The following is a 27,877-nucleotide window of genomic DNA, read 5'->3' as shown; positions in this document are numbered from 1 at the left end:
TTAACAGATGGCAACTCTACAATTGCAGGGGGGAAGAAAACCTGTTTTTGCAATTTTAATATACATAGGCAAGGTTTGCTTTATATATGAAGAAGCTGAAATTCTTCCCCAATCTTAAATTCTGTTCATTTTGAATTTCTTTTCCACATACCATTTTCTGAACATGCAGTTTCTGAACTGCTTCAAACTCCTATGTTTGAAAGTGACTGAGATGCTTGGAACATAGTCTTTTGCAGAGATTTGAAACAACTTGGTAATGCTCCTACAGGTTAACTGTACTGGGTAAGAGAAAAAATTGCATTAAATGTATGGATATGGAAATTGTGAAGAAGCAGATGTTAGAACACGGGAATGCTTGCAATCAATTGTTTTGACTTCCAATTTGGAAGCATGAGGTCAGTCTAAATCTATAGTTTTAAATTTACCTTAAAAGCTCACATTAAAAAAAAAAAAAAAAGCTCACATTTTCAGGGCACCTAGGTGGCTCAGTGGTTGAGTGTCTGTCTGCCTTTGGCTCAGGTCAGGATCCTGGAGTCCTGGGATCAATTCCTGCATCAGGCTCCCCACGGGGAGCCTGCTTCTCCCTCTTCCTGTATCTCTGTCTCTCTCTGTGTGTCTCTCATGAATAAATAAAAACTTAAAAAAAAAAAGCTCACATTTTCAATGCACAGTACTTAGAAAATTCAAAATTTTCACTTTTTAGATTGATACAGAATTCTTTATTTTAGAAATTATATTTAATATGACTAGACCATATATCATAAGATTACCGCTCCACTACTGTAAAATTTTTAATGCTGGAGGTTTAAGTTTTGCCCATTTCAGTAAATTTTTTTTTTTTTTTTTTGCATTCACTTTCTCTTCAAGGAAGAGAAGAGAAAGGAAACCATTTAAAATGTAAGAAAATTACATGGTGCATTCATAGTTCTCAATTTCTGGGCCAATTTGTAGTGTTTTTCAGCTCTGCCATTAAATAAGCATTAAACACATTTTATGAATTGAAAAAGGGAGAACCAAAACTTTGGGTGCTTGGATGAGATCCAGATTTTTTTTCTGGGTAAAAAATCCTGATGGGCTTTTCTTATGAATCGGAGTGGGGATCGGAGCATTTAATAGGCTGGGGCTAGCCATCCTTCTTGCTCTGAGCTAGAGTACAGACATTAGTCTTCTGAGGACTGCAGAGATCACTGGAGGGCCTCAGGGGTGTTGAGGAGCCTCCCCTTCCGCGAGAGCTACACCCAGCATCTCTGGTGAGTGCTTCTCCCTCCCCCCACCAAGAGTAACACTAATGAAGGCAACTAACACGATCTGGGGGCTAATTATTTACAGATCTCTTAAGCATCACCTCTTTCAAAGGGCTATGGCCACTTGAAGTAGGTTTAATTTCCATATGGCAGAGATGAGCAAGGTGGAGTTTACAGGAATAAGCAATTTACCTAAGGTCACAAAAAGAGTAGAGGGTATGCTAGATTTATGCCCACCACCAGCTCAAGCCTTCACCTGTGGCGCGTGCTTTCTCTCTGGATGCCACCTGTGTGAGGCTAGCACCTGCTGTGAAGCAGGCACAAGGCTCTCTGTGCTGCTACTCCCATGGATCTATGTCCTCAGGGCTTCTTCCATTTCTTTCCAGCATAACTTGTTTTCGGTTGATTCCATGATACAGTAATTAGTTATCCAGCATTAAGGACGGACATCACATTTCTCTCGGAGGGAATCTGAACCTCAACTCTTTGGACAGTGTCAGCACATCTACCAGAAGCCTCTGAGCTGATTTTATGAGATATTGCCGGAGGGTTGCATATTGCCCCCGCTTCACTGATTTTTAAGGTTTTGGGGGTGCTTTTCAAAGCTTGATCTCTATCTCCTCCCTATATATCTACCCATCTAAGGGAGGAATGCCATCACGGAGAATCACCATGTGGCCTGACACTGCTGCCACATGCATCCTTCAGGTACAGCAGAGCTGAAGAGAGAAAAGAAGAATCGTTAAGAGCACTTCTTCCCACCTGGAATGTTTGGATACGGAACGATATTCTTAATTCAGTTGCATTAGGAAGATGCACCAAGAGATAATGAAACACCGCGGCAGCAGCCAGATAGCTTGCTTACATGGGATGTAATTAATTCCTGGGTGGCTTCAGCCTTTAAATGACTGACCCCCTTATTCACAGCCCTTGCTGAATTTCTCCCAGGGGCTGGGATGTAAAGCCTTCCCTGTGTTTACTTCTCCGCTTATGCTCCCCTGTGGAAGACAAACATTATACGTCCCTTCTTTGATGCAGGAAAATATAAAATCAGAAATATGATTCTCCCTTTAAAAAAAGAATCAGCTTTAATTACAGGAAAGCTAGGCAATGTCCTGGGGGGAAATACTTGTATACTCAGTTACTGTCTCAGAAATCCCTCTGAGTGCTCATAAGAAAGCTGAAATCCTGACCTAGTAAACTAGATAAAAAAAGCATTGGTTGGGTAACCATATTCAAAGTAAATTTCTCAAATAAGCTTAAACTTGACCGTGCTCTGCCTTTGGGACAGTGATGATGTCTCTGTTGTGTCTCTCTGCCAGTCAGTGTAAAGAGGTAGAGGCACACTTGTGGTCGCTTTCCTCAGCTGAAAAGTAACAACTTAAATGTAAATGTGGTTATTTATGCTACAGTTTTTGTGAACTGCATTCCAGATGACTGGGGAGAGTTTAACATGACAGCGGCTTGGTGGGGGAAGCAGTGATGGTTCACAATTTGCATTTATGGTTGAAAGACACAGACTCGACTTCAATGAATGTGTTGGTTTCTAATCATTACTCCACCCCAAGTTCAGTCCTTTACTTTGAATATCTACAAAAACCTTAGTAAAAATTCCAGTATTTGGAAGCAACTAGGTATCCTGTCTCCTGGCAGCACACGTTTAGAATAAGCTAGAGATGGGGCGGCCTGGGTGGCTCAGGGGTTTAGCGCCGCCTTCAGCCCAGGGCCTGATCCTGGAGACCCAGGATCGAGTCCCACGTCGGGCTCCCTGCATGGAGCCTGCTTCTCCCTCTGCCTGTGTCTCTGCCTCTCTCTCTCTGTGTCTCTCATGAATAAATAAATAAAATCTTAAAAAAAAAAAAAAAGAATAAGCTTGAGATGCCTCTCAAGTCATAACATACAACTTGATTCATATTTAAACACATACCTTCAAGCTCCACAGTATTTCACTTTATAAAATGTATTAATTTCAATTTTCTCCAAAACCTAAGCTAAACACATCTTCCCTCTAGTATGTAGCTCACTTACTCCCCCAGAACATACTGTTGCCCATAACTGAGATGTGATTTTGGGTTTGGAACGTTTGTTAAGGTCTAGCATCAAGCGGTAAGAGTATTTTAGTTCTATATGGGCTTCCTTGGTACGTCTGAAACCAATGTTATAGAAGTAGCTATTTTTTTTTTAGCCATGTGAAGGAAGTAGTGATCAAAACACAACGCTCTCTGTTAAATGAATGTAAATAACATGAAATTTTAAAGGATTAAAAAAACCCACATTAAAACAGCATGTTTTTGAACAATTATATACCAGTCACTCTGCTAAGAATTTTCTGCCTATTGTGTCACTTTAAGATTTATAAAATCCTTTTAAAGAAACAAAATCTGATGCTACAACCGGCCCACTTATAGAGTTCTCAGGGTAAGCAGGCATATCTATTCTGTTGATTGTTCCTTCTCTAGTATCCAACACAGACCTGCACTCAGTTAATATTTATTTACTTACTGAACGACTATCACCCCTGCTTTACTGATAATAGAAATGGAGCATCAGAGAAGTTACGTAATTTATCCAACATCACAGAGTTTGTAAGTGCAGGAGCCAGGATGGCAGATTTCAAAGCTAAGGCTTAGCTCATTAGGTGCTATTGCCTTGCTGCACTCATGTGTAAATGTAAGTCTGGTTTGATGTGAAAATCATACAAAATTGGAAGAGTGGAGACCCTTAGGGGTTTACAATACAGAGGTACAAAAAGTTGATGTGAAATATAAAGCTGAGGCAGTTTCGTCTCCTAACAAGCCGGTGTACGCTCACTCTCACGGGACATGAAACAGCTTATCTTGACAGTATTTAGCTATAATAATGGCCTGAATTACATTGGAAATGGACTTAGCTAGCATGTGGCAAGGGGATGTGTCTATGCTATTGCTTAAATTCCCTAAATCCAGGTGGTGACTATTCTTTATTAATCATTCAAGATCTCTGCCACAGAAAGCTTACAACGACAGAGCAAACTTATTTCCCCCTCCACAAACTTTAAAATGTCCTTCTCCTGTACCTCCCCCAGACCTAAAGCGTATCAAGTAAGTACAAAATTTTATTTCAGTGATTTAGTTTGTTAGTTTTATATCCACCATCCACTTCCTTAGTTATATTCTTCCTCATAAGAATTCAACTCCAGAGTTTCTCTCTGACACCCCCTGGCACCTCTCCATCTTGTATTATGAAGAAATTTTATCTTTCAAGGCTTCTGCCCTCCCCTGTTCTAGTATGCCCAAGAACATTCTGGGAGAAATGTCTTTTTTTTTTTTTTTTAGTTTTTATTTAAATTTCAGGGATTAACATACGGTGTGATATTAGTTTCGGGTGTACAATATAGTTAATTCAACGCTTCCATACCTCACCCAATGCTCATCACAATAAGTGTCCTCCCTTAATGCCCATGACCCATTTATCCCATCCCCCTCCCACTTCCCCTCCAGCAACCCTCGTTGGTTCAATATCATTAAGAGTTTTTATCCCTTCTGTGTTCATTTGTTTTGATTCTTACTCTCCACATGTGAGTGAAATCACTTGGTATTTGTCTTTCTTTGACTTATTTTGCTGAACATAATACTCTCTAGCTCAATCCGTGTCACTGCAAATGGCAAGGTGTCATCCTTTTTTTTTTTTTTTTTTTTTTAAGATTTTATGTATTTATTTGAGAGAGACAGCAAGCAGGAGTAGGTAGGTGAGGGAGAGGCAGGTTCCCCACTGAGCCAAGAGCCTGATGTGGAGCTTGATCCCAGGATCCTGGGATCATGACCTGAGCCAAAGGCAGATGCTTGACTGAGCCACCCAGGTGCCCCAAGATTTCATTCTTTTTTATGGCCATTGTATACATATACCACATCTTCTTTATCCATTCATCGGTCATTGGACATTTGGGCTCTCTCCATAGTTTGGCTAATGTTGACAATGCTGCTTTAAACAGCAGAGTGCATATATCCTTTTGAATCAGTATTTTTGTATTCTATGAGTAAAATTAGTAGTGCAATTGCTGGGTCATAGGGTAGTTCTATTTTTAACTTTTTGAAGAAACTCCATACAGTTTTCCAGAGTGGCTGCACCAGTTTGCATTCCCACCAACGGTGTAAGAGGGTTCCCCTTTCTCCACATCCTCGCCAGCATCTGTTGTTTCCTGTGTTGTTACTGTTAGCCATTCTGACAGGTGTGAGGTGGTGTCTCATTGTGGTTTTGATTTGTATTCTCTTATTCTGAGTGATGTTGGGCATCTTTTCATGCATCTGTCAGCCATCTGGATGTCTTCTTTGGAAAAATGTCTATCCATGTCTTCTGCCCATTTCTTAACTGGATTATTTATTTTTTAGGTGTTGAGTTTGAGAAGTTCTTTATAGATTTTGGATACTAATCTTTTATCAGATATGTCATTTGTACATATCTTCTTCCAATCCATAGGTTGTCTTTTAGTTTTGTTGATTGTTTCCTTCACTGTGTAGAAGCTTTTAATCTTGAGGATATTCCAATACTTTATTTTTGCTTTAGTTTCCCCTGGCCTCAGGAAATGTATCTAGTAAGAAGCGCTATGCCCAATGTTAGAGAGGTTGCTGTCCTTAAGATTTTGATGGATTCCTGTCTCACGTTTAGGTCTTTCATCTACTTCGAATTTATTTTTGTGTATGATATAAGAAAGTGGTCCAGTTTCATTCTTCTGCATGTGGCTGTTTGGTTGTCCTAACACCATTTGTTGAAAAGGCTGTCTCTTTTCCACTGAATATTCTTCCTGCTTTGTCAACATAGAGTTTCCATTTCTGGGTTCTCTATTCTGTTCCATTGACCTATGTGTCTGTTTTTGTGCCAGTACCACACTGTCTTGATCATTACAGCTTTGAAGTATAACTTGAAGTCCAAGACTGTGATGACTCTCCAGCTTTGCTTTTTGTTTTTCAAGATTGCTTGGGCTATTGGGATCTTTTGCAATTCTATACAAATTTTAGGATTGTTGGTTCCAGCTCTGGGAAAAAGGCTGGTGGTATTTCCATTGGGATTGCATGATATGTAGAGATTGCTTTGGGAAGTATAGATATTTTTACAATATTTGCTTGTTCAATCCTTGGGTATGGAATGTTTTTTTTTTCCATTTCTTTGCATCATCTTCAATTTCTTTCTTAAGTGTTCTGTAGTTTTCAACCAAAGAGGAAAAGAGTACAGATCTTTTTCCCTTTGGTTGGTTTATTCCTGGGTATCTTATGGTCTTTGGTGCAATCATAATGGGATCAATTCCTTGATTTCCCTTTCTGTTGCTTCATTTTTGGTGTATAGATATGCAATAGATTTCTGTACATTGATTTTGTATCCTGTGACTTTACTGAATTCATATATTAGTTCTAGCAATTTTATAATGGAGATTTTTGGGTTTTCTATAAAAATATTATGTTGTTTTCAAATAGTGAAAATTTGATTTCTTCTTTGGTGATGTGCTGATTCTTCTTTGCTGATTTGGATGCCTTTTATTTTTGTTGTTGTTGTTGTCTGCTTTTAGAAGCTAGGGCTTCCGATACTACATTGAACAACAGTAGTGAGAGTGGACATCCCTTATTCCTGATCTTAGAGGAAAGGCTCTCAGTTTTTCCCCAATGAGGATGATATTAGCTGTAGGTTTTTGGTATATGGCTTTTATTATGTTGAGGTATGTTCCCTCTATCCCTATTTTGTTGAGGATTTTTATTATGAATGGATATTATACTTTGTCAAATGCTTTTTCTGCATCTATTGAGGGGATCATATGGTTTTCTTATCCTTTCTTTTATTAATGTGATGTATCATGTTGATTGATTTGTGGATATTGAACCACCCCTGCAGCCCAGGAATAAATCCCACTTGATAGCGGTGAATGATTCTTTTAATGCACTGTTGGATTTTATTTGCTAGCATTTTGTTGAGAATTTTTGCATTCATATTCATCAGAGATATTGGCCTGTAGTTATCTTTTTTTTTTTTAAGAGAGAGAGAGGGAGAAAGCATAAACACAAGTGGGGGGCAGGGAGAGAGGAAGAGAGAATCTCTGGAGGGCTGGATCTCCTCCCTGAGATTATGACCTGAATTGAGGCCAAGAGTGGGATACTTAACTGACTGAACCATCAGGTGCCCCTGTAGTTCTCTTTTTTAGTAGAATCTTTGGTTTTAGAATCAGGGTAATGCTGGACTCATAGAATAAGTTTGGAAGTTTTCTTTCCATTTCTATTGTTTGTAATTTGAGAAGAACAGGTATTAACTCTTTAAATCTTTGGTACAATTCCCTTGCGAAGCCATCTGGAGTTGGACTTTTGTTTTTTGGGGGAGATTTTTGGTTACTGATTCAATTTCTTTGCTGGTTATCAGTCTGTTCAAGTTTCCTGTTTCTTTCTGTTTCAATTTTGGTAGTTTATGTTTCTAGAAGTTTATCCATTTCTCCCAAATTGCACAATTTGTTTTCATATCATTTATTTTATAATATTCTCTTATATTTGTATTTCTGTAGTGTTGGTTGTTACTTCTCTCTCATTTGTGATTTTATTTATTTGGGTGTTTTCTTTTTTTCCTTTTGATAAGTCTGCCTAGGGGGTTTATCAATTTTATTAATTCTTTCAAAGAACTAGCTCCTGGTTTCATTGATTTATTTTGTTTCTATAACATTTATTTCTGCTGAAATCTTTATTATTTCTCTTCTTCTGCCTCTGGCTTTAGGTGTCATTTGTTCTTTTTCCTAGCTCCTTTAGGTATAAAGGTTAGTTGCTTGAGACTCTTCTTGCTTCTTGAGGTAGGCCTGTGTTGCTATATAGTTTTCTCTTAGGACTGCTTTTGCCGTATCTCAAAGGTTTTGGATCACTGTGTTTTCATTTCCATTCATTTCCAATGTATTTTTAATCTCTTTAATTTCCTGGTGGACCCATTCATTCTTTAATAGGATGTTCTTTACCTTCCATGTACTTATGGTCTTTCCAAATTTTTTCTTGTGATTGACTTCAAGTTTCATAATTTTGTAGTTATAATGGATGCATGGTGTGATCTCAATCTTTTTGTACTTGTTGAGGGCTGATTCGAGACCTAGTATATTATCTATTCTGGATACTGTCTTATGTGCACTTTAAAGAATGTGTATTCTGCTGAAATGTTCTGAATATATCTGTTAAGTCCATCTGGTCCAGCGTGTCATTCAAAGCCATTGTTTCCTTGTGAATCTTCTGCTTAGATGATCTATCCATTGATGTGAGTGGGGTAATAGAGTCCCCTACTATTATTTATTGTTCCTTTATGTTTGTTATTAATTGTTTTATATACTTGGGTGCTCCCAAGTTGGGGGCATAAGTATTTACAATTGTTAGTTCGTCCTGTTGGACAGTCACCTTTATAATGATATAGTGCCCTTCTTCATCTATTACAGTCTGGCTTAAAGTCTAGTTTGCCTGATATAAGTATTGCTACTCTGGCTTTCTTTTGACATACATTTGCATGATAAATGTTTCTTCATTCCCTTACTTTCAATCTGCAAGCGTTTAAGTCTAAAATGAGTCTCTTGTAGGCAGCATATACATGGGTCTTTTTTTTTTTAATCCATTCTGACACTCTACGTCTTTTGATTGCAACATTTAGTCCATTTACAATCAGAGTAAACCTTTTAAAAAGGTTTTACTTATGCGCACGTGCAAGAGAGAGAGAGAGAAAGAAAGGGAGCACATGAGCAGGGAGAGGAGCAGAGAGAGCAGCAGACTCCCCACCAAGCAAGGACCATAACATGGGCTCAATCCTGGGATTCTGGGATCATGACCTGAGCAGAAGGCAGACACTTAACTGACTGAGCTACCAAAGTCCCCCCAGAGTGATTCTTGGTAGATATGTATTTAGCGCCATTTTATTACTTGTTTATTGTTTCTGGAAATTTTTTCTGTTCCTTTCTACTCTTTGTTGGTTTTGGTCTTTCTTTCCCACTCAGAGTCTTCTTTAATATTTTTTGCAGGGCTGGTTTAGTGTTCATGAACTCTTTAGTTTTTGTCTGAGAGACTCTTTCTCTCTCCTATTTTGAATTATAACCTTGCTGCATAGGGTATTCTTGGCTGCAAATTTTCCCATGCAACATGTTGAATGTAGCACACCACTCCCTTCTGGCTTGCCAAGTTTTTGTGGAAAGATCTGCTGCTAACCCTACTGGTCTTCCCTTGTAAGTTAAGGGCTTCTTTTGTCTTTCTGCTTTTAGGATTTTTTCTCTATATATTTTACAAATTTAACTACAATATGTCTTGGCATTGCCCTGCTTTTGTTGATTTTGATAGGAGTTCTCTGTGCTTCCTGGATCTATATGTGTTTCCTTCCCCAGATTACAGAAGTTTTCAGCTATCATTTCCTCAAATAAGCCTACTGCCTCTTTTCTCTATTTTATTCTTGACTCCTATGATAGAAATATTATGCTTTATAGAGCCATCAAGTTCCCTAAGTCTACTTTCATGATCCAAGATTTTTCTTTCCCTCCTTTTTTGGCTTTATTATTTTCCATAATTCTGTCTCCTACATCACTTATTCATTCCTCAGCTTCTTCTATCATTGTGATCATTACATCCAGTCAGTTTTGAATCTTAGTTACTGCATTTTTCTTTTAAGCCCGATTCATTTTTAGCTCCTTTGTCTCTGCAGTAAGGGTCTTCCTGATGTCTTCTATGCCTTTCTCAAGCCCAGGCAGTATCCTTACGATTGTTGCTTTAAATTCTGTATCAGGTATATTATTTATACCTGTTTTAACAAGATCCCTGGTCATGACTTTACTGTTCTTTATTTTGGAATGAGTTCCTCCATCTTGGCATTTTGCCTAGGTCTCTGTCTTCTTCTGTGTTAGGAAAGCCAGTTATGTTCCTGATCCTGAGAGTAATGGCTTTATGAAGGTTATATAATGTCCAGGGCCTGGTGCTTCAGAAAGTGTCTCTGGTGTGTGCTATGTGCACTCTGCTGCTGTGTTATGGCTGCTCTGTCTGTTGCTCAGGTCAGTCCTCTGCAGGGTTTCTCCTTGCCTGTAGTGGGGTATGTTTGGATCTGAGAGTGTGCTGAGATTTAACTAGGTGTACTCTGGTCTGCTCACTAAAAGAGATCTCATGCTATTTCCACTAGAAATGAAGCTTTGAAAATCTCTATTGCCAATAGATGTGGTTGTGCAGGGGTTTGTGCTGGTCTTCTTGGGGAGGGGCCCTCTGTGTTCATAGTTAGGCAGACTTGCCCTAGAAAAGCAGTACCAGCAGCGTGTAGGGGGGCAGGACTTGGTATAAGCAGGTTAGGCAGCCAATGTTGGTGCTGTGCTGTTTTACTGAAGTTGGCTTATGCTGAGGCATCGGGGAGGGAAATAGCACCAGCCAGCTCCTTTGTCCCTGGAGAGAGGAGTCTCTGCTTGGTGCTCTTATGGGAGCACTTTCAGAGGAGTGAGCAGTTTCCCCTGGTGCACACACCATCACATTTTTCAGATAACTGATTTCATACTGTCTGCCTCTGGGTCACTTGCTTGCCTGGTGACAAGCAAATGGCAAAGTGTACCTTGGGCTCTGCACTAGTCAGGCCTGATGACTTTTAAAATTCTAAACTTTAGGACCTGGTATGGTGGGGACCTGCACTTGACCTTTGGGAAAAGGTCTGCCTGCACTGGGACAGATGCAGGTTTGACCCAAAAGGGCAGTTGCACCAGAGTGCAGGGGCATGGGATTAGGAGGAAGCAGGCTAAACCACCAATGTCTGAGTTAGCTGCCCTCGGCAGGTGTCTCTGCACCCATGCTGAGGGGTGGGGGAAGGAAATAGCACCCAATGGTTCTTTTGTCCCCAGAGAGGCAATGCCACCTCTATTAGATGTGCTCCAAAAAGTATGAAGAGTCTCTCTCTCCTCGTGCCCCATAAGCGATCCTCAGATCATGCAGTCTGCCTTGGGATTGTTTGCCTGCTTCTGTTCCAGGATTAGGATGGCATCCTTAGCTCTCTATCACAGCCATACTGCAGACCTCTGAAACTCCAGTCTTTGAATCCCACTGATTGCAAAAACTCACGAAATTCAGCCCCTCTCCTTTTCCCAGCCCATGGCTCTGGGCAAGTATTCCTCTTGTGCTACTCCCTGTGCACTCCACTCTCTCTAGTCTTTTCTCTGCAACCAGGGCTTCCTCCTCTCTACAGCATCTATGATCATTCCCCCCTCCCCCAAGGAGAGATATCTCTCTGTACTTCCTATGTTTCGTGCAGTGGCCTCTTTTCTCCCTCTAATTGTACAGTTGTCCTAAGAGTCCTCAGGTCAATTTCTCGAGTATTCAGAATGGTTTGGTAATTATCTAGCTGTGTTCGAGGGTTGAGGCAAGCCTAGGGTCCTTCTACTCCCTGGCCATTTTAGCTCCCCACCCTGGACCCTAAAGCTTTTAAAACACACATCTCCATTTAGAATTCAGCATCATTGTGAGATTTTAAAAGCATATATTAAGAATAGTGCCATAGTTACATTCTTACAAAAATATGATTCATAAATTTGAGATAGAATAGAAAATTGTAAGTGCACCTTTCTGGTTTTAAATCCTACTGTTTTTTTAAAGGAGAACTACCTCCCTTCCCTGTGCTGTTAGAAAGTTAAAAATGTGGAAATCTGCTGCCATGAATTGACCAGCTCTCTCAAGATATTAAAAAAGGGATAAAATGCCCTTGGAGGCTTTCTATAAAATAAAAAAGACCAATGGTTTCTTGAATCTAGGTGCTGATGTTATTGAACCTAGTGGAGTCCTTGGTTGGATACTGAGAAGACATGAGTGGAAGGGAAGCACAAGAACCAAACCTTAGGTTTCCAGTTATGCAGCCAGGGAGCCCTCTCCAAACGTGTAACAGGAAAATCAAAGTTCTGTCTGCCATGGGTACCGTCTGTCTATAGAACTGTTCTTTCCATACACTCATGAGGTATCTTTAAATTGTTTTCTTATGTTGACTAATATACCTACATATATAGGTCTTCTGACATTTGAAATATTCATATAATTCATCAAATTAATGAGAGGGTAGTGGACCCAAATCAGCCTTATATGAGTTTTCGTGCTTTGATTCATTTTGTCCAGGACCTAGTGATAAGAGAAGCTACTTGTTAGGTTACCAGGCCTGAAGAATTTAGTCAATGAATAGTGTACAATGGCATATCAAAAGAAAACAGAAGGTTGAGAATTCCTACACATTCATCTATTTTTAAAATCACAACAGATATAGAAAATTCACAGTGAAGCATTTACTTTATATTTTAAATGAGTATTTTACAAAATTTTAGAAAAATCCCAAAGCAGCCTAGTGTTAAACTCAAGTGAGGAATAAGTATAGATTAATTGAAAATCTTTGAGTATGTTAATTATTTGTTATAATCCTGAGAGTTTTTAAAATTACACCTCTCCCCAAACTCTAAAACCATTTTAGGTATTTTTAACAAAAGATAAAATAAAGTATACACAGAATATTAGACACTTACATTAATTTTCTTAGTGTTTGTGGCCAAAACTTTTATTGTCCTTGGCATCATTTTTTCCCATCTTCCTTTTAGTAACTGAAATCCTAAAGCGTTAGCAGGAAATATGGCTGGCTGGCTAGAGACAGGACTCAAAGAGGCATGTCCTAAATCAATGTCTTAAATGACCTCGTGGAGCATGAATTTTTATTCACTTGTTATAATATCTTAGCCTGTACACTAATTGATGCAGTGAGGAGTACGTACAATTTATGAACAAAATTATTTTGTTATGTATCCTTGATTCCGAGACTCTAATTGACTTCAGTTTTTATTTATTTATTTATTTTTTACTTCAGTTTTTAATAAGATAATAGACTTCCACTTCCAGTTAAGATGGAATAATAAAGACTAGTGTTACCTGCCCACCTAAAAAAACCAAGAAAACTAAATAATATGTAAATCAATGGTTTTTAAGACAATGGACATAAGGCAACAAAGAACAGCAATCATTGAGAGATGAGAAAAAAAGAAGTGAGCCTTAGGACTGTCCCAGCTTGCTGCTGGTTGGAATGCCCATGTCCCAGTGCTAGACACGAGGACAGGGTCCCTGAGTTGAGGAGACCTATCTAAGAGCCCAGGGAGATCAAGATGGCTAGAGTTTGTAGGACAGAGTAACACAAAGAAGACAGAGAGAGGGACCCTCAAATTTGTAGAGGGTTCCCCTCTGTGTATTCCAGATGAAGATATCAGTAAATGCATACAAGGGAAGTACCCAAGGCCAGAGAAAAAAGCCAGTGAAAGGATTAGAGGCAGTGCCTTGCACTCAGAGCCAAGAATATTACCTATTGTCACCAGCAATAGGAAATAGGAAACCTTAGATTCACAAGGTACTGGAGAGAGTACTCAGAAGTGTCTTGCCTCCGTAGTAGGGTATCTTGAACCTTGATTCTAATCCTCAACACTGCTCTTACCCCACCTAACAAATCCAAAAAACAATACCTGAAAGGATCAAACTGTTTTCATCTAATATAACTGGCCCAGAACACAGCTCCAGAGTACTTGCAGGAATAAAGCAATATTCAGCACCAAACAAGAGAAAATTCTCTCTGGTATCCAATCATCTTAGCACATCAGTCAGGGAAACATGAATAAGAAGAAGGACCTATTGAAATTGATCCATATGTCAGAACTGGCAGAGTTGGGGACTGAAACAACGATTATAAATGTGCTCCATATGTTGAGCAATTTAAGTGGAGACATAAAGGATACAGAAAAGACCCCATAGTTAGTCAGCTGCTGAATAAATTAATACTTTGACTGGAGAGAAAGCTAGCAATGGGGGGAATAAAGCAGGCGGGATACAATTCAGGGCAACCAGAGGCAGATAGTGTGAGGTAGAAACTAGAATTTTCATGGAGGGGAAATCAAGATCTTGAACTGGACCAGAGATTCTCAACTTGAGACTCCTTGTAGACTGTTCACATATTCTCACACCCTCAAGTTCTCTACCTTATTTTTTTACACGAATGTCTTTTTATAGACTCAAATGATTTTTATTTGGAGGAAATAAAGCCAAAGGCATGCTTCTAATAATCTCAATGACCAAGATATAACGAGGTAGTGCCGTATCTTTTTGGAATCATTGGTGCATTTGTGTCCTCAAATAAGCCCCTAAAGTAGTAGCTTTAACTGCAATGCATTGTCTCTTAACTGGGGTCTGGATATCTGTGTGTGCTTTCAGATACATCTTCAGGTTCTCTGGTTCTAAATTAAGGATTTGGAATGTACTTCATCAGTCTGTGGAATGAGTGAATGTATAAATTATGGGGAAAATACCCCGTATGTGCCAGTAATTTAACATTTTCAAAGATAATACATTGTTTTTTCAATGTTAGTGATGTTAACAGCACATTGTTAGTCTTCTTGAAAATGTTCAGGGAAGCAACAATTTCCAGTTGGATGGAAAAGTTCAGGAAGAAATCACAAAAATACACCAAGAATTCAGATTTTGTGGAATAATAGAAGAAGACTCTTCTAATTAGATTATTAGAGTTGCAAAATGACATTTAAGCTGCAGAATAAAGTCTTTTTTTTTTTTTTTTGATGCTCAAAGCATGAGTGGAACAAAGTATGCATCCTTAAGATAAAAAGGGAAGAAATCAAATTTAACATAGTTCAAAGACAAAAATTGAACTTAGAGGAAGAGGACAGATAATATATACCTTCTATCTTATTTCATATAATTTCTATTTATACTGGGCAAGTACAGTGAATTGGAAAATTTGTTGCCATTATTTTAATCGTCTTTTTTAACAGCAGATTTATATTTTTGGATCTTCTATTATATTTGGGATCTTGGTTCCTTGTTTGTAGAGATACTTCCTCTTGATCTGACTTGCCTAATACCCTCTTAACAGTCATTACTACGCCTTGATAGTTGACCTTGCTAGCAAGAAATTATCAACACTTCCAGGCTTGATCTAAAAAACAAATTTATGGGACTTCTGGGTAGCTCAAGGGTGAGTGTCTGCTTTTGGCTTAGGGTATGATCCTGGATTTCCGGGATCGAGTCTTACATCAGGCTCCTTGCATGGAGCCTGCTTCTCCCTCTGCTTATGTCTCTGCCTCTCTTTCTGTGTCTCTCATAAATAAATAAATAAAATCTTAAAAAATATATATATATAAAACAGGGGCAGCCTGGGTGGCTCTGCGGTTTAGCGCCACCTTCAGCCCAGGGGATGATCCTGGAGACCCAGGATTGAGTCCCACGTCGGGCTCCCTGCATAGAGCCTGCTTCTCCCTCTGCCTGTGTCTCTGCCTCTCTCTCTCTCTCTCTGTCTCTCATGAATAAATAAATAAAATCTTAAAAAATACATAAAACAGATTTATGAAGTGGATGACATAAAGCTCCAAATTAAGATGTCCACGAATATAGTGATTCTATGTGCAATAGAGAGAAAACATTGAGTTTTAGTGTTTTGTTTTTAAAAAATAGGTCAATGATATTTAAGTTATTCACATTTGGAGAAATTCCCTAGGACCTCAGTGTTCAATTATTAAAACTATGAAAGAAACGAGACATTACAAATATTTGATTTAATATTCAAATTTTATTTTTGCATCCACACTAAGCTCAATTCTTAGGTTATAGGGATTTCAGGATGTCTGGCTGTGTTTGCCTTTTAAAAAAAATCTATATCTAATCTTCATTTTGTCTTCTTTGCTCTGTGCCAAGTGATTCCTACCTAAGCACAGAGCTGAACTTGAGCTTTGTGACATTCACTACCACTTCCAGTTCTGTCAGTGGAAACCTTTAAAGCCTATAGATTTACACATCACATCTGCACATCAAAGGGTTCATTTCATTATCTTGTTGCTTAGAAGGGGCTAGAATAACCACAGAAAATCATGGAGTGCTAGCTTCATGATTCCTATAGGATGAATAAGTGTCTTCTGTCAAGAGCACCACTGCAGGGCAGAACAGTGAGGAGATGGCTTCTGACACTGGGAGGCACAAAGTAGGCTATTTTCTGTCTGTAAGGATTAATCCACGACTTAATCTGGCCAGTGTTTCAGACCAGCTGATGACTGCTGTAGTTCACCTGTGGACCCTGTGATTTGTACACTACACTCCATCAACACATACACACTCGCACTTAGATGGAGAGTATTCCCCTTGCTAGGTCAACGAGTGACCTCCTTCATATAACCACACTGAGGCTTATGTGTATATATATAAATCTGGCTCATTGTGGTGGGTAAACAAGAGTCCTCTCTTTCCCCAGGGGAAATCAAATGGCTCTGGATGGAGAGACCTATTTATCCAAGATAAACCCAGAAATGTAGGTTGAAGGGAGGAGGTTACTTGGAGAAGAGAAAAAGTGTTCAGTTCTGAAGACACTGGAGACCAACAGAGAAAGCGTCTGGAGTAGTCGGGGAGGTAAGTCAGTTGAGTTGGGACTGAAAAAAAGAACAAAGGAGAACAAGAGCTGGCCCGTGTTTGGGAACAGCCAAGCCAGGCGGCCTGCTAGGCCACCTCAACTTCCTGACTTGAATACCAACGTTTGTCTGATTTCCTCCAGTTCACCTCTCTGCTCCTTTTGCTTCAGCCAAGCAGACAGATTTAAGACAGATTTAATGTTGCCCTTTCTTCCATAATTCCCTGTATTCCTATAATCTTGTATACAAAGACAATTTTTTTTTTTCCGGTTTACAGCAAAGTCACTAGTGGTTACGAGAGGAATGATAATAACATCTTAAAGCTCTAATATACTTTTAACTTCTCCATATAGTTCACATTGATTAGTTTTTAGTCCACCAAAATCTTACAATGACTCAGGGGCCATGTGGACCATTACTAGGATTTCTATTAGATAAATAAGAAAACAAAAAAGTTGAAAACTACAGAAGTGGAGGAGAGATTGGTGAAAATGCAGCTGATACTAAATAAGTTTAGCTACTTGATAAGGTAAGGATATCAGGTGTGTGAGAAAAAATGAAAAATAAATATGGAAAAGGAACATTTTTGGCATATGGGTGGGGATTTCAATTTCTAGGGAATTTGTACTTCCTGATTCTCTGTGCTTTTCAGCAATGTTCTTTTATGTATTTTCTGGCTATTTTTGATCTTATATTCCCAAACAATACTGTTAAGATTCCTGATGACACTCTTGGCTTTTGAGATGCCTTGAGGCAGAGTTCTAAGGTGGTTAAAAATGTAGAAGGTATCTCACAAACAAATGAATAACTTTAGTTTTACTCGATCAGAAAGTAATAAGAAAAATCATAATAAGACAATACACTTATGTTACCCTGTACTGTTCATTTCTAAGTGGGAGGGGGAGATTGATTTATATGGAATAGCCTTGTGTATAAAATTGTGTTTGGGACTGTACGATCACTAACATTGTCTTCTAGGCCTAATGGTCTATAATACTCTCTAAAATTGTTCTCAGAATTGTGGAGCATTATATTTGTAGAAAAAGCAAGCAAAGTGAAACTATGTAATTTGAATATCCTTTAAAATTGAAATACTGTTCAGATACACTGTGAAATAAGCTCTTGATACTCAATTTTTAACAAATAACCACAGGCACTTTAGCCAAACTCAAATGATGAACTTGTATATTACAAATATCTATAAATTCTAAAATTAAATCAAGCAAAGTAGCAGCCAATTTCCCAAATTTAATTTAAAATATATAAATACTTATAATAAAACTGTTTCTCTGTGTTAGAGAACAACTTCTTGATGGGGCCAAATATAAATTCTAGGATCCAGGGATTCTTGAGTATATAAGATTGTTTGAGGTGCTGGTTTGATTTGAATAGTAAGAAGTATGCTCTTAGTTGACACAGGGATTTGCTTTGGGGGAAAAAAAAATTAGTTCCCTCTCTCAGCAATGCAAATTTTCTGCCAGTAGATGGTGCGAGACAGAGAGCTGAGACCCCAAGTAAAAGCCAAGAAATTGAGGGTTGCTTTGAAAATATATTTCTCTTTAACAATATCAGCGAAAATTCATTTTGTTCATTTAACAAGTATTTGCTGGGTGAGTAGTATAATGATGAGCACTGTGTTTGCTAACGTGAACACAAAAGAAATGCCAGGTGTGATTACTGCCCTCCTCAAGCATTTTAAAAATAATTTGTAAGAGACAACTTATTTACTCCTTTTTTTTTTAACTTATTTACTCCTATTAAGTATTTAGCAAGGTACAAACACTGTTTTGTCCAAATGTATAATATAAGCAGTAATTCAATTAGAGATCAATTATTGCTGAGAAAGCAAAAGAATGTTGTTTTGGAGAAAATGAAAGGAGCTTCAATGGACTTGAAAGGAAAGGATAGATTGTGCTAAGGATTAAAAAATAGAATTTTAGAGTCATAGGCATGTTAAATGAATATTATAGCCTCTAACGAGTGTGGTGCGTGCAGGAGAGAATGATTCTGGAAAGAGACATGTAGAGGTCTGAGCTGAGATTGGGAGTGGGGGAAATAAGAGCCAGTTAGGTAAGGCCAGATAATTGAGAGCCTTTGATGATGGAATTTGGATTGTATTTTCAGACAAAGGAGAGCCACTGGCAGCTTCTGAGGTGTTGAAATTAGTGTCTGAAGAAGATAAATCTGAAAGCAGAATAATATACAGGTGGGGTGTGATAGAAAAGGTACCACATTGTCACAGAGATTTCCTTGGTTATAATTGTCATTTTTGAACTTACTAGTTGTATGATGTTAGACAGTACACTTAACTTTTGTGGGTCTCAACAGAATTATCTATAAGATTTGTGAAAGTGGGTGGTAGGGTCTTTACTAATTTTTTTTTCAGGTTTGCTTCCAGCTTGGCTGAACCAGGAAGACCAAATGTAAAATTACACTATTGATTCAAGCATGAGTTAACAATGCACTGGGGAAATAAATGCATAGGAAAAAGAAGATGTAAGGATCCAGGAGAGCCTTATTTCTAAACTGGTTGATTCTTAAGAACCATGAATAGAAGGCAGTTAGTTAGGGGTACCTGGGTGGTGCAGTCAGTTAAGCATCCGACTCTTGGTTTCAGCTCGGGTCCTGATCTCAGAGGTTGTGGGATTAAGCCCTGAGTTGGGCTCTGCATTCAGCAGGGAATCTGCTTAAGATTCTCTTTCCCCTCCCCTGGTCCCCTCCCCTCTCTCAAATAAATAAATCTTTAAAAAAAGATTTTAAAAAAGAAGTCAGTTAGAGGGATATGATGTCAGATGATTAGAAAAGAAACATCTAACTCATGCATTGACTGTGATGTGATGTTAGGACATCCAATTCTCTATGACCTAATATAGATGAGCAAATAGTATTTATTAAGTCCTTGAACAGTGGTATTTCTTTATATTATTTTCTTTTCTATCCACTTAACTTTCCTTTTCCCAATATCCAATCTATTACCTAATCCTGTTTTCTATCCGATATATATTTGTAGTCATCAATTTTCTCCACTTTGCCTCTAGCTACTTAGATTACTGCTGCAGACTCTGAGATAAAATGGCAAGGAAACTACCTGTATGAAGGGTTACAGCAGCAATCGAAGAAAATTAAGCTAGTTTAAGTCAAGTAGTTTTCATAATATTTCAAGCAATTTGATAGTCTTAAACAATTTAGGGGAAACAGGAGGATGTTAAAAGAACAGAATCAGGCATCTTACTATCGCATCCATGTACCTGAAGGATTTACCCACAACTAGCTGACTCACAACGTGGCTTTACTGGTGGTTAGATAATACGTATTTAGGAAATAGGAAGGGAAATGAATTTAATTTGTGTAGACATGCCATACAAAAACGGCAAGTAAAATACGGCCCTCTGGTCCAACTCTGTAGAATTCATGATCTGAGAGTGATTCTTTTTCAGTTGGTACAGAAAGTCTTTAGAGGACTCTAGCAGATAACCAAACAAACTGTGGGATGGGTGGATTTATCTGTGAGAACCAACAGTGAAGGGCAACCCAGTGAATGAGGCCAAATATAAACCAGCTGATTTCCCTACTTCCAATAGTGCTCACCATCAGTCTGCTCCATCCATATTGATTTTTTTTTAAAAAGTATATAATTATGTCACCTTTGCTCAAAATGTTACTGGTTTTTCATTAGCTTCAGGATGAAGTATAAATTCCTTTGTAAATCCCTGCCTAATACGACTCTTCCATTCCTACCGCAGCCTCAACTTTTGCTACTCTATACTTGGCGCGCAGTATTCTAGAATTAAACTTTCGAGGTTCTTCAGGCATGGAATGTAGCTCTTTTGCCTTCACACATATTATCTCCTCTGCGTTGTCTTCCCTCCTGCCCTACTTTGGCCCCTGGCTTCATTAGGCTCATTCCCAGTTTAGTCTTAGTGCAGACTTCATTGCTTTTGGGAGCCATTTTAAGGCTCTTTAAGAGTCTGCCATCCCATTAATACACTACAGTGATTTTCTTCTTGCTTGCCTATCTCACCTCTAAGTCTCTAAGCCCTGTTAAGGCAGGACTGTGCCCATCCTGCTACCTTTGTATCACTATTGCCTATATGGTATTTGGCATGTAGTAAGCAATAGATACACATTGAATGAATGAATCAATGAATCAATGAATCAATGAATGAATACCATGTTAGGTGTTATTCTAGTTGAGATATATAAATGTGTATATATGAGATATATATCTCATATATACACATTACATATATACATATACATATATATATATATATGATTTCACTAATCTTCACATAAGATTTTTGATGTATGTGTATTGTCCAATGTTAAGATAAAGAAACTGAGACTTAGAAATTAACTCACTAGCCAAGGGTTGCACAGTCAACATATTGCAGAGCAGAGCTGGGATTTGAATCTTGTTATTCCAAAGCCCAATATCCACGCACTTGTCAATACATTAAATAATGCAGAAAGCAACTGAAGATAGGAGACTGAATCTCAGATGAGTGTTTATGGTTGTCATTGGTCGTATATTAAGGACTCTTGAGTTAAGGCTGGTAATTGAAGATTTAAAACAGAACTATTTTGTCATGGAAAAGGAAGCAGAAAAACTATAGGAGACAAGAAGTATACCCCAGATATTTTTCATGGAACCACAAACTCTGCACTATTTAAGTCTATTACACATATCTGACAATTCTTTGTATGACTCTCAATTTCTTTAAGACTCTCCAGAATGCCAGTCACTCTTCCACAAGATCCTATCACTTTTACATTATGAACCAGTTCTTGTTTATGGTTAAGATTAACTCCAGATGAGCATTTTCCCTATTACTGCTGTCATTTTTCAGAGACACCACACCACATATATATGTATTATATGTTTTATATATATGTGTGATATATTTATATCCCAATTTATATATATTATATATAACCTGGGATATGTATATGGCATTGGCAAATCTAAATAATGACAATTTCTATATTTAAAATAATATATTTCTTATCTTTTTATATTCTAGATTCTTCTGTGGGCTGACTCTATCACCTTCACAGAGACACTATTACAAACTTCATTGGAAGGGTGGTTTTAAAAACTGTGGGTGGGCCTTTAATTTTGTATGTCCATCTTTCATAAACTTTAACCTTAGTTCACATTATTATGCACTGGTATCCATAAACCACTTCCAGCAATGCTCTGAATTTAGTCCATGCATTATCTCAAAAACAAGAATTCTGAGCTACGTTGGCACTGCCTGACAGCCAACAGTTCTGTTTTGTCAGTGTTGCCAATTTTCACAGTGGTGTTCCTTCATTATTTGACTAATTTATTGCATTCGCCCTTATTCATTTACCAAAAGAATAAAGTGATAAGTAGAAAACGTGATGAACTGAGGTCTCCTAAACTTCATAAAACTGAGACAAAGATTGAAATAACTGGCTATTAAAAATGGTGAATTTTTAGCTCCAGTTGAATACTCAGTTAATTGTGTGCTCATTATAAGGAAAAAGAATAAAATTAAAGAACATGTATAAAATGCTGGAAACAGATTGCCAAAATTGAGTCTTGGAATTCTAACTTTTAAATCACATGAGGCTAAAATTTTCACTTTACTCTTGCCATTAGAATTTTTGTAACAAGAAATTGTAATTGAAAGAGAGATCTGAGTTACTTACTCCTTTGCCCCATTAACCTGTCAATTGGCATTCTTTTAATTAGGAAGGAATTAATAGTACTCCTAATTCACACAAATATTACTCGGTATTCCAGTATTCTGCAATATTCTGTTTTTGTTTCCATACCTGTTTAACATGCTCATGTGGGGAGTTGTTCCAAGTTAACTAAAGTCCAGTAACAGTGTAAAACAACACATGTTCTATTACAGAATTCAGTCACTGGATTTTTGTTATAACCTTGTCCCACTGACCCTCACTTGATTTTCCTGAGTGTAGTCCTGACCAGTTCTGTTTGGTCCAGTGCAGTTCAGCTGTTCTTTCTTTCCTTATGGGTATTTTCTTGCAATTTCAGTCATTCATGAGAAACTGAAATGAGTCTCTCTAGTCTCTTCTTGGTCTAAGTCACTCTTGATACCTTTGCTAGAAAAATCTCTCTCCAATATTGTTTTTTTACCATGATGTCAGTCCACTCAAAACACTCGGACCCATTCCAAATCCCCAGATCTAGATTTTAATACACCCTATCTATTCCTCCCTCCTCATTCCCTCCCCCAGAAGCCTTATTCTTTTTTTAAAGATTTTATTTATCTGAGAGAGAAAGAGAGCATGCAAGCAGAAGCCAGGGAAGGGCAGAGGGAGAGCAAGAAGCCGACTCCCTGCTGAACAGGAGCCTGGGATCATGACCTGAGCCAAAGGCAGATGCTTAACCCACTGAGCCACTCAGATGCCCCCAGAAGCCTTGTTTTTTATTATTCTTTTTTCTCTGATTCATTAATAAAGTCAACTTCTCAGCATATCCAGGTAATGCTCCCTTTAGCATCTGAAGGAGGATAAGGAAGGAAATAGGATTGATAAACGGGACAGACAGGGGGAAAGAAGGACGAGGGCAGGAAAGGCAGAAGGAAAAGAAGGAAAGGAGAGAGGAAGGGTAAGGAGAAGATGACAGGGCTGCCTCCACTATTGCATATGATAACTTGGTATGAATTTGAAATTGTCCTCTCCTTCAGATGGAGACCGCCCCAAGCTGGGTATACAGCTTCATGAGCAGAGCATGGACTAGCCCTCCTCCAAACACACACCCACACCCACACAGTGGTAGCTGTGCAGGGAGCTTTTCTGTAGGTACAAATCTGTGCAGCTGCTCAGGTCACGCATCCTGAGAATTTTAGAAAGCAGATTGGTCCTCATGGTACTAATTCCCTTTCCCCAGACAGTGAGCCCATATTGCATTCCTATCAACCTAGAATTCCTGCCTCTCCTTCCCTCTGCAAGTGCCCAGACCTTGTTGGCTTGGGCCTCATTGCATTTGCTTCTCTCTAAGAGCTGTCGGTTCACCATTTAATGCTAAGGCAAGATGCTCCTTCTCACTGAACTCTGTCAAAACACAGACTTTCTTTCCAGATTTGCAAGGTGGGTGTGTTTCACTTAATACTAGTGGTGGTGAGAGCTCAGGTAAGGCATACAGCATATTTAATTTTATAATACTGCTATGGATCAACTAGAATATGTCGGTGGCATTTCCTCATCTGAAACTCATATGGTATCCCAACTTTGTGTAAGTGGATTGTAATTAAATAAAAACACTAAAACAACATTCTTACCCTAAGGAATAAATTAGAAATCACAACATTCTTCTAAATCTGTATCATAAAGCTACAGTTACGACATCATTTATAAAATTCTAAAAGTGCCAAAAGAAATTTAAAAAGGAGGATGAGTCCTCTTATTGTGGGGAAAACATAGTGGTATATATAATCACAATTCTTCATGTTTCCCTCCCCTGTCTTAAGGATTGACTTCTCGGGGATCCCTGGGTGGCGCAGCGGTTTGGCGCCTGCCTTTGGCCCAGGGCGCGATCCTGGAGACCCGGGATCGAATCCCACATCGGGCTCCCGGTGCATGGAGCCTGCTTCTCCCTCTGCCTATGTCTCTGCCTCTCTCTCTCTCTCTGTGTGACTATCATAAATAAATAAAAAAATTAAAAAAAAAAAGATCTTAAACTTTAAAAAAAAAAAAAAAAAAAAAAAAAAAGATTGACTTCTCATAGGGGACAGGCGGGGTCTGTTAAGGGAGAGAAATCCAGTCCTGTGATGTCAGACTCACACTGAATTCCCTAAGTCTCAAGAGAACACTTTTTACTGTCAGAATATGAACAACTAATAACCCAAAAGATTTTCCTCTGACAGCCCCTGGAGCTTAGCAATCTTGCCAGAGATATATTTTTAGTACATCAGGAAGTCCATCCTTATGACGTGACCCATTCTTACACAGGCATTTCCAGGAAAAAATGGTTTTGTTTTGTTGGTGCCATGACAGTATCAGAGTAGTGCATTAGCATCTATATCTTTCTCCATACAGTTAATTGTCTCCAATTGCACAAGTTGGAGATGGAAAATAAAATTACTCAGTCAATATGGCCTCATATAATCAATTTGAGTTTCTTAAAGGAATGCATTAAAAAAAATGGTTCAACCAATAGACTTTATCTTAATATGGAACACATTTACCAAATGTTATTTTCCCCTTTTATTTTATTCAGGTACACCATAAATGATATGGGTTTTTGGGAAGATAATTTTAGATATTGTAGCTTCCACAGTGGGGAGGATACATGACACTTTCCATTTTCAGAGACAAGAAACAGTCTCTTCCTTGTCCTACCGATGTGTATGCTGATGCAAAGAAAAAAGAAACAAAGATCAAAAGGAAAAATAACTAGGACAGGAATATGAGCACTTGGTTTTGGGGGGTCAGAGGAGCTAGAACATGGATCTTAATGACAGAACTCTAAATAAATATATAGGGCATCTGTGAGTTTTCATAATTTATATAGTAGATGCAGTGACCTGACAGATGGAGCAAAGCTAGTACGGAAGTCAATAAAAGAAAAGCAAGTCAGAACACAAGAGGTGGTTTTACAAGAGCCTATTGGGGAAAAAGGGCAGGACTAAAAAAATCTAACTCTACTTACATGTAATTATCAGAAGGTTATCTGTCCCTACTGAGATTTTATTTTATTTATTTTTAAGATTTTATTTATTCATAAGAGACACACAGAGAGAGGCAGAGACATAGAAAGAGAGGGAGAAGCAGGCTCCCTGCAGAGAGCCTGTGAGGGACTCGATCCCAGGATCCCGGGATCATGCCCAGAACCAAAGGCAGATACTCAACCACTGAGCCTCCCAGGCATCCCCCTACTGAGATTTTAAGACCAAAATCATTTCTGTGGATACCCATTAGCTCAATTAAACAGGCAAAGGATACCTGTGGGTGGTTTATCCAGAATGATGTTTGCTTTACTCAGTAATTTCATTTTCTCTTAAATCTTAAGAAGTCATCTCTATTATCCAATTAGAAATACTAGCCCAAGGTAGATGTCAGTGACCAACTTTATGCCTGACTTGAGTCTGCCATTTTTATCTTTTTTTATAACAGAAAAGTGCCTTTGCACTTCCACTTCAGCCATGATAGTATAACCAATATTACATGTCCCTTCCTGCTTCCAGCAACCATAAAAATGGACAAAATACATGAGGCAACTGAGTCATTCAACCTCCGGCATCCCAGGACTGTGATCCTTGTCAAGGAAACACGTCAGGTGAGTTTTCTATCGCTCCAAAATCTCACCTTCGTGTTTGCTGTGATGCACCATGCCTGGCACACAGTGTCACAGGCTGTGTTGTCTGGGAAGCAGACTGAAGCTGAGATGACCATGAAGGGGATGGCATTTTTTTTTTTTTATAAATTTATTTTTTATTGGTGTTCAATTTGCCAACATATAGAAATAACATCCAGTGCTCAGGGGATGGCATTTATTAAGTAATGCTTTTGAGATCATTGTCTATGGAAGGGAGAGAAGGAAAGGCGGATTGGAGAGAGGCTACAATTCCAGCAAAGGTCTCCACAGGTTTCCAGAGAGCTTTGCAGCTGGGAGTGGCCCTTTGGAACTATCCAGAGTTGGGAGTAGGAGACTGGGTCTCTTGAAGGAGCCTCCATGCCTGCCCTTTGGTCAGTCTTCAAGGGTAGGCATACACAAAAATGAGGCTGAGGCGGTCCTTTGCAAGAGCAGACACCCACAAGTTTTTATCAGGCAGCTCTCCCAGCAGCCCAAAGGACGAGCCCTTCACACCTGGAGGAGGACGTGCACAGCATGTCACCATGTCTAAGAGGTGTCATTTTAGTAAAGATAATTCAGTGGAAAAATTACTTCCCCCACAACTACAGTTTCTTACGTGACTGTTACCAAGATACCTCCAAATACTTGGGGACAACACCTTCTAGCTTCAGATTCAGATAACAAAGGGAATTAACAAATTCAACAGAGCTTGCCTTTTATAGCCAACTCTATTATACAAGGCCAATATTATGATTACATGGAGGAAAGACAACCCAGCAACTCAGAAGTATTTGTTTAGAAATAGTTCAGTAATCATCGTATTTATCTGTAACACACACAAGACAAAAGCAGCTGCTTATAACAGCCAACACAGAAAAGTAAATGCCTGTAAAGTCAAATTACCAACTTTTTTTTTTTTTTTTTTTTAACCTTGCACAGATCTCCCCGAAGAAATTTCTCAAAGCTCAGGGACCTTCCTGAGATTTCACCTAGGTCCCCTCCCTGCCACTTCCTTGGGGTGTTCAATTGCCCCTATCCAACCACACGTGCAACCTGGTTCAGTTCTCATGCAACCTCAGAGCTCAGAACCATTTTACTTACAAACTTTGTTGATTCTACCTGGACCAGCTTTCTCAAGAGGCCAGATTTGGTTGCCTAATTCCAACAGCTGCTGCTAATGCTCTCCTGACAACAACTGTTCAATGACAATTTGCTGTTGATCACTGTGGTTCCCCGGGATGGAAATGCCAGAGACTGGTAGCTCAGATTGGTTTACCAGCAGTCTAAGCGTTTATGTTTAGACTAACACAATTATTGTACTGCGCTCATAGGTGACCTTTGCCCTTCCTCCTTCCGGCAGAGGGGAAGGGCACTTGAGTCTATTTTACTCAGAGGCAATAAATAAATAAATAAATAAATAAATAAATAAATAAATAATTGCTTCCAATTTTTTTTTTTTTTAATCAGAAGTGTTTATTGCAGAAACCTGGCCAAGGTTCTAATTGGGTGTCCCAGCTGAGGCTGGGTTGGGTTGCCCAGGGTAGGTTAATAGGAAAGGAGTAAGTTTGAGCCTCAGGTCTCAGAGCTGCCAGATGATGCTTGGGGGGCAGGCAGGCTGCCAGAGAGGCCTGTGCCACCTGACTCCACATTCAGCGACTATACTAGGCCATCCTCTGTCACCACGCAGACCCCTTCGCACCTTCCATTCCCAAAAAGAGAAGACCAACGAATCATCTAGTAACAAACTGGTCTCCTCCCCGAAGGCCCTGGGGTGGGGGGTAGGTCCAGTCAGGAGCTGACCCCTACCTTCCGCATCACAGACCTGTCCCACCTCTCACTCAAAGGCACCACCACACAGCAGACCCCACGCTCCCCGGCCACCCCCTGCTCCACACACCTGGCAGGAGTGTCTCCAGCAGAAGAGAAAGGCCT

General features: G+C 39.0%; 1 long non-coding RNA gene across 1 annotated transcript; it reads left to right on the top strand.

Annotated features, from left to right (window-relative positions):
• The first annotated feature begins 1,126 nt into the window (after positions 1–1,126).
• On the top strand, positions 1,127–27,275 carry LOC119869522. Its single transcript, XR_005371041.1, has 4 exons — positions 1,127–1,250; positions 16,497–16,651; positions 25,836–25,927; positions 26,885–27,275. It is a non-coding gene; the product is annotated as an uncharacterized LOC119869522 (long non-coding RNA).
• The last annotated feature ends 602 nt before the right edge of the window (positions 27,276–27,877 follow it).

The sequence above is a fragment of the Canis lupus genome, chromosome 16 (assembly GCF_011100685.1).
Source record: "Canis lupus familiaris isolate Mischka breed German Shepherd chromosome 16, alternate assembly UU_Cfam_GSD_1.0, whole genome shotgun sequence".
Lineage (NCBI taxonomy): Eukaryota > Metazoa > Chordata > Mammalia > Carnivora > Canidae > Canis > Canis lupus.
This window is presented reverse-complemented; position numbering and strand designations above follow the sequence as displayed.